The 12789-nt window shown below is 26.4% G+C and overlaps 1 long non-coding RNA gene across 2 annotated transcripts in view; it reads right to left on the bottom strand.

Annotated features, from left to right (window-relative positions):
- The window catches only part of LOC126278644 (uncharacterized), a 325715-nt gene that overhangs the window by 281925 nt on the left and 31001 nt on the right, over positions 1-12789 (bottom strand). Inside the window, exon 1 of one of the 2 annotated variants that reach the window (XR_007550756.1) lies at positions 8336-8646. The exons of the other annotated variant lie outside the window; for it this stretch is intronic. This is a non-coding gene — a long non-coding RNA (uncharacterized LOC126278644). Of the gene's footprint in view, positions 1-8335; positions 8647-12789 lie in introns of those variants that run through there. 2 annotated transcript variants of the gene reach the window in all.

Below are 12789 nucleotides of genomic sequence, written 5' to 3'. Positions count from 1 at the left end.
AATGATGACGAGATGTAGTACGAGAAGGAACATATCAAGGATTACATACAGGATTTGTATCAATTGGATTACGATGAGGAATAATTTTATTTATTGCATCAGAGGTATTATTTTTCGTTTCTTTTTTTTGAGCATTCTTTAGAAGAAGATTAGCACCAACAATTGAACTAGGAATACTATGACCTCCAATAGGAATTCAACCCTTTAACCCTATACAAATTCCATTACTTAATACAGCTATTCTTTTAGCATCAGGAGTAACAGTAACATGAGCACATCATAGTTTAATGGAATCTAATCATACTCAAGCACTACAGGGATTATTCTTCACAGTGTTATTAGGACTATACTTTACAATACTTCAAGCATATGAATATTGAGAAGCACCTTTTACCATTGCAGATGCAGTTTATGGATCAACATTCTTTGTTGCAACAGGATTCCATGGTTTACACGTAATTATTGGAACAATCTTTTTATCAACATGTCTACTTCGACACTCAATAAATCAATTTTCACCAAGACATCACTTTGGATTTGAAGCAGCAGCATGATACTGACACTTCGTAGACGTAGTATGATTATTCTTATATATCTCTATTTATTGATGAGGTAGATAATTGTTTTTCTAGTATAAATAGTACATTTGACTTCCAATCAGAAAGCTTGATATAAATCAAGAAAAACAATTCTAATTCTATCAACAAGAGTTTTCATTAGATTTATTATTCCAATAATTGTTATAATCCTGGCAACAACACTATCAAAAAAATTAATTAATGATCGAGAAAAAAGATCACCATTTGAATGTGGGTTTGATCCAAAAAGATCAGCACGAATACCATTCTCAATACGATTCTTCCTAATCGCAGTAATCTTTTTAATTTTTGATGTAGAAATTGCACTAATTCTACCAATTGTAATTATTTTTAAAACTTCAGACATTATAATCTGAACAGTATCAACAATATTTTTTATTCTAGTTCTATTAGGAGGACTATACCATGAATGAAACCAAGGAGCATTACAATGAGCAGAGTAAAGGGTTGTAGTTAAATATAACATTTGGGTTGCATTCAAAAAGTATTGATATTATCAATCAACCTTAAATAGAATAAGAAGCGAAATATTGCAGTCAGTTTCGACCTGGAAGATTGGTATGTACTACCCTTATTCTTATTAATTGAAGCCAAAAAGAGGCGTATTACTGTTAATAATATAATTGAACTATAATAGTTCCAATTAAGGAAATGTAAAGCCAATATGAAAGCTGCAAACTTTTTATATTAGCGGTTAAACTCCGTTAACATTTCTAAAATTTATATAGTTTAAATAAAACATTACATTTTCACTGTAAAAATAATATATCTATATTTATAAATACTTAAAAGTAAAAATACTTCCTTAACATCTTCAGTGTCACGCTCTAATTATAAGCTATTTAAGTAAACGAAAAACAATATTACCAAAATAAATATTCAAAAAATAAAAGTTAAAAGATAAATCTTGAAATTAGAATCATATCAACCTTGAATATAACCAATTAAATAAATAAATAATCTATATAAACCTTGACCACCAAGTAATTCACCTCAACCATAATCAAATGACTTAGATGAATAATAACCTATTTTTAAAGGAATATATCTAATAAACTTAGTTGAAAGAAAAGGTATAAATCATATAGTACCAGCAAATCTAACAAAAGAAAGTATACTTAAAGAAATTAAATTATGAGAAAAATCAAAATTAGAAATAAGATAACCTAAATAAGCACCTAAAATAACAACTGTAATAGTTAAAAACTTTAAATAATAAGGTAAAGCAATCACATGAGGAATAGGAAAAATTAATCAAGATAAAAGACTACCACCAAAAACAGCAACAAACAATAGACCAATTATTCCAAATGAAATATAATAACCCTTATCATCAAAAGAAAATCTAGAATAAAAATTATTATCACCAGATATTGAATAATAAAACAAAGGAAAAGAATAAGAAGCAGTTAAACCAGTAGAAAAAAAATAAAGAAAAAAAATTAAACAATTAATTCATCTTAAACAAACCATCTCAAGAATTAAATCCTTTGAATAAAATCCCGCTAAAAAAGGTATTCCACACAAAGATAAACTAGAAACATTAAAACAAACTGAAGTTAAAGGTATGAAATTAACAATTGAACCTATAAAACGAATATCCTGAGAATCCTTCAAATTATGAATTATTGAACCTGCACATATAAATAATAATGCCTTAAATAAAGCATGAGCCAATAAATGAAAAAATGCAAGCTTTGGATAACCTATAGCCAAAATTCTTATTATTAAACCAAGTTGTCTTAAAGTAGAAAGAGCAATAATCTTCTTTAAATCAAACTCAAAATTAGCGCCCAATCCAGCCATAAATATAGTTATACAACCAATTAAAAGTAAAAATCAACCACAATTATAAGTATCCAATATTGGTCTAAAACGAATTAATAAATAAACACCAGCAGTAACAAGAGTAGAAGAATGAACTAAAGCAGAAACAGGAGTAGGAGATGCTATAGCAGCAGGAAGTCATGAAGAGAAAGGAATCTGAGCTCTCTTAGTTATAGCTGCTAAAACAATTAATATAGTAATGAGCTTTATTTCAAAAGAATTACAAATAAAATCATAATAATAAATATAATTTCAACCACCAAAATTTAACATTCATGCAATAGAAATTAAAATAGCAACATCACCAATACGATTAGAAAGTGCAGTTAATATACCAGCACTATAAGATTTTACATTTTGATAATAAATAACTAAACAATAAGAAACTAAACCTAAACCATCTCAACCTAATAAAATTCTAATTAAATTAGGACTAATAATTAAAAAACCTATAGAAAGAATAAATATTAAAACAATAATAATAAAACGATTTATATTCTTTTCACCAGATATATAATCCTCTCTATAATAAATAACCAAAGAAGAAATATATATAACAAAAGATATAAAAATAAGAGATATTCAATCCAAAATTAAAGTTATAACAACTATAGAACCATTTAAATTGAAAAGCTCTCACTCAACAAAAACTCTATACTCAATTATTAAATAATAAATACCTAAAATAAAAATTATAGTTCTCGAAATAAACAAAGAAAAAAAAACTCAAAGAACAAATAGAAAATAAATTCACGGCCTAAGATGAAAAACTTCATATCATTGATTCCACAAAACAATATTTTTAATTAAAATACTTAAGCAAACTAAACAAAGAAATATTCACCCTTTAAACAGAGAATATTTAAAGGCAATCAATGTAAAAGTAAAAGATGATATTCACGAAAATAACCAAGAGAACAAGTATAAACACCAGAATAATAATTCCCATGCTGAGAATAAGAATATATATACAAAGTATAAACAGGTCTAAAAAAAGATAAAAAAATCAAAGCAAAGAATCTAAAAGAAGATCAAGATATAATTCTATTTAATAATCTAATTTCACCTACCAAATTTAAAGAAGGAGGAGCAGCCATATTTGATGATCTTAAAAGAAATCATCATAAAGCCATTCTTGGCATCAAATTAATTATACCCTTGTTAATTAATAATCTTCGTCTACCTAAACGTTCATAAATAATATTAGATAAACAAAATAAACCAGAAGAACATAAACCATGACCAACCATTAGAGAAAGAGAACCTACACAACCTCATCAATTCATAGTCATCAATCCACCAATAACCATTCTTATATGAGCAACGGAAGAATATGCAATTAAAGACTTTAAATCAACCTGACGAAAACAAATAAATCTTACAATAACACCCCCAGATAAACCTAAAGACAATCAAAAATAATTAAACTTTAAACCCAAATAAGAAATAACCTTTATAACACGAAAAATACCATAACCACCTAACTTTAATAAAACACCAGCAAGAATTATTCTACCTGAAATAGGGGCCTCTACATGAGCCTTAGGAAGTCATAAATGAACCAAAAACATAGGTATCTTAACTAAAAAAGCCAAACTTATAAATACATAAAACATAAAATAATAAGAACCAAAATCAACCAATAAAGGAAAATATAAAGTATTAGAAAAATCATAAACCTTAAATAAAACTAATAATAAAGGTAATCTAGCAACCAAAGTATAAAAAATTAAATAAACACCAGCCTGCAAACGCTCAGGTTGATAACCCCAACCCAAAATTAAAAGTAAAGTAGGAACTAATCTAGCCTCAAAAAAAATATAAAAAGAAAGAAGACTTAATCTAGCAAATGAACAATAAAGCATAATTATTAAAATCAAAACCATAAAAACAAAAAAATGAGAATGATATGAACTTAAATAAACTGAACCTCTAGCAGTGATTATTAAAGAACAAATCCAAAAACTAAGTAAAATTATACTAAAAGAAAAATAATCAATACCAAAATAATATCTAATTATATTCAAATCAGCATATGAATAAACACAAATTATAAAAACAAAACCCGACAGAAACATCAAAGAATGAACCAACCATCAACAATTATTTAATAAACAAAGAGGGATCAAAAAAATAGTTATAAATAAACACTTTAACATAAAGATAAACCAAAAGAATTAAAAAAATCATTACCATGAGAACGAATTATTGAAACTAAAATAGAAAGACCTAAAGCACCCTCACAAACAGAAAAAACTAAAAAAATAACAGGAAAAAAATAATCATAATCAAACTCAATAAGAAAAACAATAACTAACATAAATAAAGAAAGAACAATATATTCTAATCTCAAAAGAACCATTAATAAATGTTTACGTTTAGAAGAAAAAACATAAACACCAGCAAAATAAATCAATAAAGAAGTAAAAATAGAGAATATAAACATTAGTTTTAATAGTTTAAAAAAAACGCCGGTCTTGTAAACCGGAAATAAGTCCAGCCCCCACTTTTAAAACTTCAGAGGTGGAAAAGCTTCCATCATCGGTCCCCAAAACCGGTATTTTAAATAAACTAACCCCTGAAATGATCAAAATAATAATTATATCATTATCAAATGTAATAAATATTAATTTTATTAAATTAAGACACCCAATATCAATAATGCTTTTTATTATCCTTCAAACCTTCCTAGTTGGATTAATAACAGGAACAATAATAGAAAGATATTGATTATCATATATTTTATTTTTAACATTTCTTGGTGGTATACTAGTATTATTTATTTACATTACAAGAATTGCATCAAACGAAATATTTCAGCCTAAATCAATCACTATAATTATTACATTAATAATGTGAGTATTTATCATATTAATATTAATTATTCTAGATATATCTATATTTATAGACTTTTTCAAAAACACCGAAACTATAAATATTGATAATTCAATCAATTATCAAGAAATAACAATATCTTTAGAAAAATTATATAATAGACCAACATTCATTATTACAATAATAATAATAATTTATTTATTTTTAGCACTACTAGCAGTTGTTAAAATCACCAATATTAATCAGGGACCTATTCGTAAAATAAGATAATTACTAATGAATAAACCCTTACGATTAAGACATCCTTTAATTAAAATTATTAATAACTCTTTAATTGACTTACCTGCCCCAACAAATATTTCATTTTGATGAAATTTTGGATCCCTATTAGTGTTATGTTTGGTAATTCAAATCGTAACTGGACTATTTTTAGCTATACATTATACATCAAATATTGAAATAGCATTCAGTAGTGTAGTACACATCTGCCGAGACGTAAATAATGGTTGAATTATCCGAACCTTACACGCAAATGGAGCATCTATATTTTTTATTTGTATTTACTTACATGTAGGACGGGGAATTTACTATGGATCTTATATATATATACATACCTGAATAATTGGTACAGTGATTTTATTTTTAGTTATAGCAACTGCATTTATAGGATATGTCTTACCCTGAGGCCAAATATCTTTTTGAGGTGCAACAGTAATTACTAATTTATTATCAGCAATCCCATACTTAGGAACAGATTTAGTCCAATGAGTATGAGGAGGATTCGCTGTTGATAATGCAACATTAAATCGATTCTTCACATTCCATTTTGTATTACCATTTATTATTGCTGCTATAGCAGCAATTCATTTATTTTTTCTTCACCAAACAGGATCTAATAATCCTCTTGGACTAAATGGAGATATTGAAAAAATTCCATTCCATCCATACTTTACCTTTAAGGATTCTATTACATTTGTAATAATAACATCATTATTAATTATACTATGTTTAATTAATCCTTACCTATTAGGAGATCCAGATAACTTTGTACCTGCCAACCCATTAGTAACACCAGTTCACATTCAACCAGAATGATATTTCCTATTTGCATATGCAATTCTACGATCTATCCCTAATAAGTTAGGAGGTGTTATTGCATTATTTTTATCAATTAGAATCTTAATAATTTTACCAATTTATAATAAAACACCATTCCGAGGCATTCAATTTTACCCTATTAATCAAATTTTATTCTGAATTATAGTAGTTGTTGTATGCTTACTAACGTGAATTGGTAAACGACCTGTTGAAGAACCTTATATTATAACATGTCAAATCTTAACAATTATTTACTTCACATATTTCTTAATTAATGTCCATGTCGCAAACGCATGAGATAAATTAATTAAGGAATAAAGTTAATTAGCTTAGGAAAAGCATATGTTTTGAAAACATAACATTAGAAGTTTAACTCTTCTATTAACTTTTCTCAAAAAATTTCACTAAACGAATGAGATAAATAAAATCTTTAAACCAACAAAGAAAATAAAAACATTCAAAGATAAAGGTAAAAAACTTTTTCAAGCTAAGTACATTAATTTATCATAACGGAACCGTGGTAATGTTCCACGAACCCAAATAAAACCAAAAGATATAATAGCAAGCTTAATAAAAAATATAAAAGAATAAAAATCACCGCCCAAAAAAATTAAAGCCAATAACATTCTTATGAAGACAATTCTAGTATATTCAGCTAAAAAAATTAAAGTAAAACCACCCGCACCATACTCAATATTAAGTCCTGAAACTAACTCAGATTCCCCTTCAGCAAAATCAAAAGGAGTACGATTAGTTTCAGCTAAGCAAGAAGCAAAACAAGCTAAAGCTAAGGGAAAAGAAATAATAATAAATCAACAATAAAGCTGATAGTTTATAAAATCAAACATATTAAAACTACCAATTAAAATAATTAAAGACAATAAAATTAAAGCTAAACTAACTTCATAAGAAATTGTTTGAGCAACAGAACGAAGAGAAGCTAATAATGAATAATTTGAATTAGAAGATCAACCAGCAATTATAACAGTATAAACACCTAATCTAGTACAACATAAAAAAAATAAAAATCCATAAGAAAAAGAACACATATAAGTTAAATAAGGAAAAATTACTCAAACGGCTAAAGAAATCATTAAATTAAAAACAGGGGAAAAATAATAAAGTAGGTAATTAGATATAATAGGAATTGGCTGCTCCTTATAAATTAACTTAATAGCATCTCTAAATGGCTGAGGAATTCCAACAAAACCTACCTTATTTGGACCCTTTCGAATCTGAATATAACCTAAAACCTTACGCTCTAATAAAGTTAAAAAGGCAACACTAATTAAAACACAAATAACCAATAAAAGAAAATTCAAAATAAATATAAATAAATCATAAAGTATCAATACTATTTGTAGAAAAAATCTACATAAATGAATTCTAAATTCAACACATTAATCTGTCAAAATAGTAAATAAATTAATATTAATCAATATAACAAAAAATATTTTAACCATATGGTCCTTTCGTACTAATATGGATTAACAATCTTAGGATAGAAACCGACCTGGTTCACGCCGGTCTGAACTCAGATCATGTAAGAATTTAAAGGTCGAACAGACCTAATCATTGGGCTCCTGCACCCAAAATTTTTCTTAATCCAACATCGAGGTCGCAATCTGCTTTGTCGATATGAGCTCTCAAAAACAATTACGCTGTTATCCCTAAGGTAACTTAATCTTATGATCATAAATTATGGATCAAAATAACAAACATAAATAAATGATATAATAATGAAGAGTTTATCTATTCTTCATGTCACCCCAACAAAACATCATCATTAAATATAGAAAGACAAACAAAAAACTATATAAAAGTAAAATGTCAAGCTCTATAGGGTATCCTCGTCCTAAAGAAGAATTTAAGCCTTTTGACTCAAAAGTTAAATTCAAAAATTTATTAAGAGACAGTTGATTTCTCGTCAAGCCATTCATTCCAGCCACTAATTAAGAGACTAATGATTATGCTACCTTTGCACGGTCAAAATACCGCGGCTCTTTAAAAATACGCTCAGTGAGCAGGCCAGACCTCAAAATATAAACAAGAGGACATGTTTTTGATAAACAGGCGGAAATCAATTTTGCCTAGTTCCTTATAATAAGTTCACAAGGTAAAAATTTCATACAAATAAATATACTAATTCTATCATTATTACAAAAATTTTAAAATTAAATTAATAATCTTAATAAAAAACCTAAAATATTTATAAAATCAAAATAAAAAATAATGAACTAAAACGTAATCTTAAAGATAGCTGGTTTAAAGCTTACTATTATATATTTCTATAAAATAAATTATAGGTTATTAACTTCAAAGCTTATCCCTTAAAGAATAAATAAGTTAATATTTTTACTTAAAAAATTAAATAAAAACAAATAACTTTAAAAAATTAAATTTTTTCTTAAGAAACTAGATATCTTGGGAATCGATTAACATCTCATTTCTATAAATAATTTAATAATAATTATGATACATTAACTATAAATTATTTATAAATCAACCCAAATCGAGACAAGTAAAATAAATACTAAAATTTTGATAAACCCTGATACAAAAGGTACAATAAATAAAATCTACTTAAAAAACTATCAAATCCGTTATAAACAAAAATCTATTGTAACCCACCTCCTCTTAACTATAAGCTGCACCTTGACCTGAAATATTTTATAATTATAAATCTTGAGAATTATAACTCTAAAAAGATTCTCTGATAACGGAGATATACAAACAAATAAATTAAGTAGAGTAAATCGTGTATTATCAATCATGGGGTAGGTTCCTCTGAATGGAATGAGATACCGCCAAATTCTTTGGGTTTAAAGACCTTAACTAATAGTACCCTGGTAAATATAATTAACATTTAAAATAATAGGGTATCTAATCCTAGTTTATTATTTAAATTTCACAGATTCATAAAAAGGGCCACAAATAAATTTTAACATTTCACCTTACAAATTTATATTTCAACCCTAATAATATAAACAACTGTTTTAACCAATAATATTCACTTGTATCAATCGTATAACCGCGGCTGCTGGCACGAATTATGCCGATACTAAATCAATTGCTAAATCCAAAATCACTTGATAATTAAATCAAATTACTGCAAAAAGAACATTTAGTCTAACAAAACTTACATATAATACAAAGAAAAAGTGAATAAACAAGCAAGAATAAAACTTTTAAAAATAAAAAATAAGAAAATTTTAAATCTATTAATTCAGGAAAAAATAAAAGATTCAAATATTTAAAGAAAAAAAAGAAAAAAACCACAAACATTAACAAAAAAAAAGAAACTCCCCTATGTATGACCACAACAACTTCTCTATTATATATAATTAGAGATTAATATGGAACATGTATAGCAATAAATGTATTATATTCTTTCTTATTTAATCTTTCTTTTCACTAATAAATAAAGAAAGATTAAATAATATAATAAATATATTTTATACAATTATGTAATTTAATATAATATGTTATTAATATGAATTCTTTTTTTTATATTAAGTTAACCTTCATATATATTAGTTAAATAATCTAATTATAGATAATTTACATTATTATATTATTATAATTAATATAATTATTTATATTAATTATAATATTTTATATTTAAATTAATAATTTTATTTATTATATCCAATTATAATAATATTAAATATTAAATTACATATTATTATATATATTATATAATAATAACCTATTTTAAGCTAAAAACATAAGTAGCTATAATCCTAGGTAAATAATTGCATTAAAATAAACAATTGATAATGGTAAGATGAACTTATATTACTTTAATTTAAATTAAATGTAATATATTAATATAAATTATTTATTATATATATATATATAAAAATAAAATGAGCAGGATAAATTAATCCTAATTAAACAAAATAATACATAAAAGAATTTCAAAAAAAAACTTTCGATTTATATATTAAATAAATGAAGTGCCTGATTAAAGGGTTACCTTGATAGGGTAAATAAAGTAAATAAAATTACCTTCCTTAAAATTACATAAGATAGAATTAAACTACCTCCTTTAGTATCAAAAACTAACGTGCATCATACACCTTAATGTAAAAAGGTAAGCTAAACAAGCTAATGGGTTCATACCCCATGTATAGAGGTATCAATCCTCTCCTTTTTAATGACCAACAACTCTACAAAACTTCTCTTCCTATCAACATAATGATAGGAATGATCCTGTCCATTTCATCAAATTCCTGATTTGGGGTTTGAATAGGACTTGAGATCAACTTACTTTCATTTATTCCGCTCCTAACAAGAAATAAAAATATAATAATAAATGAATCATCAATTAAATATTTTATTGTCCAAGCAATAGCATCGACAATATTATTATTTTCAATTTTGCTGATTCAAATAAAATATCCCATGGGATGGGAAACAGAATTTATCCCATCAATAATAATTAGATCTAGACTATTATTAAAGATTGGAGCTGCACCTTTCCATTTCTGATTTCCAGAAGTTATAGGAGCATCAAGATGAAATAATTGTTTAACATTAATAACATGACAAAAAATCGCCCCAATAATGGTCTTATCTTATTGTATTCAATTAAGAACTTTTATTTGAACAATTATTATCTTAAGAATTATTATTGGGGCAATAGGAGGTTTAAATCAAACATCCTTACGACAACTTTTAGCATATTCATCAATCAGACATTTAGGTCGAATAATTAGATCATTAACAGTCAGAGAAAACATCTGAGAACTATACTTCATTATTTACTCACTATTAAGATTAATTATAGTTTTATTATTTAAGCAAATAAATTTATTTTTCATAAATCAAATTTACTCAGCCAGAAATATAAAAACCGAAATTAAATTCATAATATTCTTATCTTTATTATCTTTAGGTGGACTACCACCATTCCTTGGATTCTTACCAAAATGAATTGTAATACAATCATTAATAGAAAACAATATAACAACTATTATAACTATTATAGTTGTATTAACTACAATTACACTCTACTACTATATACGTATTAGATTCTCAGCTCTAATTATATCATACACAGAAAATTCGTGATCTATAAAGATAAAGTCCCAAATATCAAGAATCATTCTTCCTATAACAGTAATAATTTCAACAATAGGATTGATTTCAACATCAACCTTAATTTCATTATACTAAGGACTTAAGTTAATCAAACTAATAACCTTCAAAGTTATAATTAAAAGAATAATCTTTTAGGCCTTAGTAAAATTTTACACCTCTAGAATTGCAGTCTAGAATCATAATTGAATATAAGACCTAAATATGATAAGAGAGAAAACATCTCATAATTAGATTTACAGTCTACCACCTAAAATTCAGCCATCTTACCGCAAAAATGATTATTCTCAACAAACCATAAGGACATTGGTACTTTATACTTCATATTTGGAGCATGAGCAGGAATAGTAGGAACATCAATAAGAATACTTATTCATGCTGAACTTGGCCAACCCGGATCTCTAATTGGGGATGACCAGATTTATAATGTTATTATTACAGCTCACGCATTCGTAATAATTTTCTTTATAGTAATACCTATTATAATTGGTGGATTTGGTAATTGACTTGTTCCACTAATAATTGGTGCACCAGATATAGCATTTCCACGAATAAATAATATAAGTTTTTGATTACTACCACCTTCACTAACCCTTATTCTTACATCTTCTATAGTAGATAATGGTGCTGGTACAGGATGAACAGTTTACCCTCCTCTAGCAGGAGCTATTGCACATGGGGGTGCATCTGTAGATCTAGCTATTTTTTCACTGCACTTAGCAGGTGTATCATCTATTCTTGGTGCAGTGAATTTCATTACAACAGCAATTAATATACGATCAGAAAGTATAACTTTAGATCAAACACCTTTATTTGTATGATCTGTAGCTATTACAGCATTACTTCTCCTTCTTTCACTTCCAGTTTTAGCAGGAGCTATTACTATATTATTAACAGATCGAAATTTAAATACATCATTCTTTGACCCTGCAGGAGGGGGTGACCCAATTCTATATCAACATCTATTTTGATTCTTTGGACACCCAGAAGTTTATATTTTAATTCTACCGGGGTTCGGAATTATTTCACATATTGTATGTCAAGAAAGAGGAAAAATTGAATCATTTGGAACATTAGGTATAATTTATGCTATACTATCAATTGGACTAATAGGATTTATTGTATGAGCACATCATATATTTACAGTAGGAATGGATGTTGACACACGAGCATATTTTACATCAGCAACAATAATTATTGCTGTACCTACAGGAATTAAGGTATTTAGATGATTAGCTACATTATATGGAACTAAATTCAAGTTCAATCCACCATTATTATGAGCTCTAGGATTTATTTTCCTATTTACAATTGGTGGATTAACAGA

This window comes from Schistocerca gregaria, chromosome 6 (genome assembly GCF_023897955.1).
Source record: "Schistocerca gregaria isolate iqSchGreg1 chromosome 6, iqSchGreg1.2, whole genome shotgun sequence".
Taxonomy (NCBI): domain Eukaryota; kingdom Metazoa; phylum Arthropoda; class Insecta; order Orthoptera; family Acrididae; genus Schistocerca; species Schistocerca gregaria.
The sequence above is the reverse complement of the archived record's forward strand: the minus strand, read 5'-3'. Positions and strand labels throughout refer to the sequence as shown.